Here is a 6,431-nt window from a genome sequence, read left to right on the forward strand (position 1 = left end):
CTCTATAGAGCTTTCCATCTTGCAGGGCACTCTCTCTACTCGGTCCAGCCCACTGCCTGGCACAGCAAAGAAAAGGACCAGGTTAGACTTGGAGATATTCCCTCGGGAAGGGGGGTGGGACTTCCTTAGTAGGTCTGAGTACACTTTGGGTCAGCAGGAGCTTCAGGTCCCCCTACAACAGGTGAGAGAGGAGTCACAGTCCACAGGAGGCCCCTGGCTAGTCTCAATAGAACAGGGCAGGGAGGGGTGATGAGGCCTTTAAAGCTACTGGGCTTTAAAAACACCTGGGTGTTTTTCCTCCAGGGCCTAACACAATTTAACCTGTGGAGTCAAAGTGACCCACAAAGTGAGTCAAGTTAATGCAAACCATTCTCTCAGCTGGTTATGATTGTTTCCATTTTGGAAAAAAAAAAAAAAAGAAAGAAAGAAAACCTCTCACATCAAAAGGCCTTGCCCCAAGCCACAGAGCCAGGGAGTGGCCAAGAGGAGCCCAGTAGCCGTTCCTATTTTCATGCTGCTTTGTATCAATTTCATGGGAGAGTCTGAGCCCGCCTTCCTCACCCTGAGACCAGAGGAGAGGAACTCCTGCGCTTGCAGGAAGTAGACTCTTCACCGCTTTCCTGTTTTCTCACGCGGCACCTCTAGGATCTCAGGGCCTCTCATTATCTGAAATGTGAAAATGGCACGCGTTTAATTATTCATTTTCCATCGCCCTTGATGAGGGATTAACTGCCAGGTGAAACAGAAGGAAGCAGCCTGACCTTCAGGCTGTCGGGATGCGATGACTGACTAAAACCTCGCGTCAGTTTCAATGGGCAAATGAAAGGGCTTTCCTGGGCTTGACGCAAATGGGCTCTCAGGATCCCTAACTGAAGTCAAAGGACGGAGCAATGACAATAAGAAAATAAACATGCGCTAAAAATAGCCATGCTTGCTTCATTATGTCCGCAGGTGTTTCCCAAACTCTCTGGACTTACCGGGTCCATGGGATTTGCGTGTGGGCGCAGAGGGGGCTGCGGGAGGACCGGGGAGGGGAGGCTGTGCAGGGGCAGCCCGTTCAGTCTCCCCCGCAGAGGAGCGTCAGGAAGGGAAAGACTAACGCGGAGGCCTGTTCATCACAGCTGCGGGACCAACTGGCTGGTTTCTCATTAATTGGCTGGTCCGTTTGACCAAAGGTTACCGTGGGAATGATTCATGGAGCCGTTCCGCTGCGCGGCATGTAAACACAGCCTTCTAATCGAGAGCTTCGCTATTAAAATGGTCATAAATAGCTGCGAATTACTACTGTTGTGCAACTCGTGACTGCACCGCGGCTCGGGCAGAGCAGATGGGAGCCTCGCTGCAGCCCCCAACGCTGCCTTAGCATTTCGTGAGCGCAGTGGGGTCCCTGCCACCCAGATGACAAAATGGCACCCTCGCTGCCCTGCTCTGTTCCAGGGGAGCACATTTTTCAAAAAGCCATCGAGCCTTGAAAACCTCTCTCTCACACACACACTGTAAGATAGATAAATATATAACTGCCCAAAACATGGCAAAATGAGCCACTATTAATAACTCAGAGCCTGGGGATTCAGGCAGTCCAATGCGTCTGCCAAAAGTTCAGAATGTTTGCTGGGTGCTTTGATTTTTTTTTTTTTAAACTCTGTTCTTGATTTGCTTCAGTACATTTCCTACTTAGATATTCTACCCAGTATATGTCAAATTTTATCTGTGACCTTACTAGGACATACCAGAGCATACAGGACAGGAATAGAAGGCCTTTAAAGCTACTGGGCTTTAAAAATTACGCTGGCCTAACATTTTCCATATCTCTCAATCGTAGCAACCGTCATCTTTGCCAAATATGCAGAAATCGCTGAAGAGAAAATAAAGGAACTCCCTAAATTACTTACATGGATAATAATGTTGTATTATTAATTGTTTGTGGAACATTTACGATGGCCAGACACGGTGCTTCTAGACGTCAGTGCTAGGCCTTACGTCAACCTACAAAGTGGGCGTTGTCCCCATTTCACAGACCAAGGCAGGCCAGTGACTCCCGGGGCTGGAATTCACACTCACCGCTCTTCAGCTTGAGCCCCATGCAACGGCCAGTAGGCAATCCTTTCTGACCGCTGATGGCAATTTTATGGTCCAACCAACCACTGCAATGCCCTGGCCCTGGAAGGAAACCCAAATCCTCTCCTGACATTACAGAGACCACCTGCAGACGGCAGTGTGCTGACTGGGAAATTGTACAATGCAGCCCGGGGGTGGGGGGTGGGGCAGTGGGGAGAAAAGGTAAAACAACCTATTATCTTTGCACCATTCATTATTATTGTAAGACAATGAAAACAGCACGCAAAAAATGGTAAAACATGTCACAAACGCTTTAATCCACTTATATTCCCTGATATATTGCGTCTGAAAATCTCCAATGTAATCATGCTCACCAGAGTTTTCCAAACATTGAAATTGTTTCTAATATTTAAAAGCTAATGATGTTAAAATGTGATTTTGGTAGACCATGTGTTTTAATGATACACAGTCTATAAGTATATAATACGAATATATTAGGAAGATATTTTCGTCAGCACAATTTAGTTTTTTGGAATTACCTGGGAGTCAATAGCATAGTGGTTTTAGATAGAAGCTATCATCTATGACAAATTATTTCTCTGAGTTCTGAATGCATCATAAACCCAAACCTTCTTTTTAATTCACAGTTTTTTCCACTGATATAGTTAGAATGGGAAGTATTAAAGCAGCTAATAATTATTCCATTTAATATATGGTGGCTACTGAACAGCGAATTGTTAAATGCATAATAATTAGGAAGATTTAGTGTCACAAGTGTGGGTCAAAAGATAAATTTTTTAAAAAAAGGGTCAATGAGTCTTAGAATGAGATTTCAGTCACGGGAAACTGAGGTACAAGAAAGCCAAATAAATGACAAGAGGTATTCAACTCATTGGTGATTCCACAGTGACTAGCATTCAGTTCTCTTGACTCCCAGACCAGTGTTCTCCCTGCTAAAATCACTATTTGGTTATAAGTAATATTGTGTTCCTTTCTATCTACCTACATTTTGCTTTTCTTTGGAGCCATCTGGAACATATAATAAAATATATGCCCCCACAAGTTAATATGTTAAAATGAACTCAATATCCTAGGTGGTTATATTTAAGATGGGATAACTACATTCTTCAAATGATTTATTGAGAGAAGATCAAATAACAATCAAATAACTGTTATGGACTTATCACCAGAATCTCAAGTGTAATTGACCTTTTGAGGATCAGAAAAAATTCTCTTTTCTATCCCACCCTTTCTAGACACTCTGTTGATCTCCTATGTGGAAGGCATCACATTTGAGATACTGGAGGATTGCCTGTGACTAGTTTTTGCCCCAATATTATGAATAGGAATCTGAACAAACACAAAGTTAATGATAGCTTTACCATATTACTTGTAAACCAAACAAAACAACCAAAGGGGAAAAGTACTTCAAATGAAAAAAATTCCTAATATCTTTTTTAGTAAAATGATGAACACATACAAGAAAAAGAAAAACAACTATTGATTGATGGACAGATGATTCAGCTGGTTTCTACATGAACAATGACTCATTCTGTAAGAACTGAAATGTTTAGAAAATAAATGATACTATTGTACCAGAAAAGATAAATATATAATATGCTAGAAACCAAACATGCTCAAAACATAATTTTCTTTTATTTCCATATATGACTTTGGAGGGTTCTGAATATTACTCTTGCCTTTAATGACATAGAAAAGGGAAATAAAATGTTAATGGTAGTCTTTCAGAAAAAAGCAGTCCTTTATGCATGAAGATAATGATTCTAAAACAGTATTTATGATTAGTCCTGTATTGGAGAGTTTATATTAATATTCCCTCATTGGCCTTAAATCAAATCTGTGAGAATGGTCTCTTTTCTAAGGAAAGAGTTAAACACTGCACAGTGGAGCCTTTGGAGCCCCTGGGTTTATATACTGATACCTGCACTGATGCAAATGTGCTGTATGCCCGCTGTGTCTTCATCAGAAAGTCAGTTTTATGACTGGCATGAAATGGATGGGAGCTTGTGAATTTGCGGGCTGATGTTGGGAGTGCCCAGATGGAGTGAGAGGTTGTGCAGTTGGCTCAGAAAACCTCTTTCAATTGCCTATACTGGCTCCTTTAATGACGACTTTATGAATGTTGGCTGGGCCATCACTAAATCTTATTTTCCTGGGCTAAGTAAAGGCTGACACTGCTTTCTTCTTTTCCTCATGCATTTCAAACAATTCTAGCAGAGCTCCAAGGATAGATGGAAGTCCAGAAGGAATGGTAAAGGGAAAAGGAGGGCTCCTGAAAAGGTGATATCTGAATATCAGGCCCTGACGTTCTCAAAATATTCATGAGAGGTGAAGAAGGAATATTTGTTATAGTTGTTAGACACTGTACTAAGGTGCTGAGTATGCAAAGGTGGTGGAAACGTATGTCCTATTTTCAAGGCACTTACAATTTGATGGAAGAGTTGATTTGGTATTGTGTGGCATGTGGGGGACAGGGAAAAATTTATCTGTAATGGTAAGTAGCCCTTTTAGGCAAAATAAGTGGTCAGCTACGAGATCATAGAAGGTACTCTGGGAAGATTCCTCCTAAAATGTATTCCAACCAATGCTAAAAATAGTATCGTGAATCATTATTCCTTAGGATCTAATGTTGCCTTCTCACAGCAGTGTTTTCTGAAACGTTACTGGAAAAGCCAGAAAACCAAGTATTTGCTAGTGTGAAAGGTTTTCAGATGACTCTCCTTCCTCACAAGAGAGGGAAGGGCTGCACCAAAGCACACTGGGTGCCTAAGGGAGAAGGTGAAATCTACTAGTCAAGAGATTGTGACCCTAGCGGGGTAGCTCAGTTGGTTAGACCATTGTCCTACTATGCCAAGGTTTCAGGTTTGATTCCCAGTCAGGGCACATACAAGGATCAACCAAAGAATGCATAAATAAGTGGAACAACAAGTAGATGTTCCTCTCTCTTTCGCCCCCTTCTTCTCTCTCTAAAATCAATAAATTAAAAAAATAAAATAAAAAGAGATTAAGCAAATTGTTTGTTGGTTGCTAGGAATCTTGCTGGAATTAACTCAATTTAAAAAGAGGAGCTAAGTGAAAATAAAGCCAGCAATCTTATAGATGTCCGGAAGCAGGAAACAAAGTCCAGATGGACTTCAGAGCTACAGGAGCTGGGAAATAGAAAGTCGGTTGGACTCTGATTCTTTAATTTTTTGACTCTTCTCCTTGCCTTTTAAAACATGTCTAATTTCTTTTCTCTAGAGACTTGGCTTCCTCTGATTATTTATAATTTTGTCCTCAAGTAACTTTGGTTGGACTTGACTTGGTGTGCCCTGGCGCCAACCTCAGCTCCCACTGGATGTGAGCTCTCAGCGGTAGTCCATAACCACTGATAGTGGTTTCTGCAATTTGGCTCAAATTCTTGAGAGAGTCTGATTGTTGTCCCTGAGTTTGATCCTGGTCTGTTCACAATGGGGTGAGGAAGACACGGGGTAAGGTCAGGGCCACTTTAGCCTGTCCTTTATAGCAGAGACTGTGAAGAGCAGGAATTTCCAGAGACAAGAAGTGGGGAGGTGGCACAATTGTCCCAAAGCATGTCAACTATGACCCCAAACCAAATGCTCTCTCCCCCTTACCTGGAGAGGGGCAGGACCCTGTCTGCTATAACATCATCGCAGCAGCAGTTTACTTTCTGTTAAATTTGTAGTAGGGGGAGAAGATGGAGAATCAGAAACCAGAGTTTTATCCAAATACTATCCTATTTTGCTTTGTGTCAGTACTCTGGGTAAACTGAGGAGATAGAGGTAGACACTGAGGAACTTTTAATTTATTTAATCACCCTTAGTGAGCACCTACTCTGCCTTAGAATAGAAAAGTCATATGTACACCAAAAGTTTATATTATTAACTAGTGGCCCGGTGCACGAAATTCGTGTGTGTGTGTGGGAGGTCCCTCAGCCTGGCCTGCACCCTCTCCAATCTGGGATCCCTCTCGCTATCCAGAACCACTGGCTCCTAAGCACTCACCTGCCTGCCTGCATGATGCCCCTAACTGTTCCCCTGCCGGCCTGATGGCCCTAACTGCTCTCCCCTCATTGTCTAATCCCCCTAACTGCCTATCTGCTCTCCCCTCCTGGCCTGATCCCCCTAACTGCCTATCTGCTCTCCCCTCCTGGGCCTGATCCCCCTAACTGCCTATGTGCTCTCCCTTCCTCTCCCCTCCTTCAGACCCCAGTAAAGGAGTGCTGAGAGCTCTCTGCCAAGGCCTGCCCCCATCCTGACGCCCCCATCCGGGCTGGGTGGTGCTGCGGCAGCCTCATGTCCCGGTGGTGGAAGTCCCCGCCCCCGCCTCTGCCCCCCAGCTCCTGTGTGCAT

General features: G+C 43.5%; 1 long non-coding RNA gene across 1 annotated transcript in view; it reads right to left on the reverse strand.

Annotated features, from left to right (window-relative positions):
* Window positions 1–1,150, reverse strand: part of LOC102259737 — a 13,364-nt gene extending 12,214 nt beyond the window's left edge. Inside the window, exon 1 of the long non-coding RNA XR_314219.2 lies at window positions 978–1,150. This is a non-coding gene — a long non-coding RNA (uncharacterized LOC102259737). The remainder of the gene's footprint in view (window positions 1–977) is intronic.
* Window positions 1,151–6,431: the final 5,281 nt, after the last annotated feature.

Source organism: Myotis brandtii, unplaced genomic scaffold (genome assembly GCF_000412655.1).
Source record: "Myotis brandtii unplaced genomic scaffold, ASM41265v1 scaffold517, whole genome shotgun sequence".
NCBI lineage: Eukaryota > Metazoa > Chordata > Mammalia > Chiroptera > Vespertilionidae > Myotis > Myotis brandtii.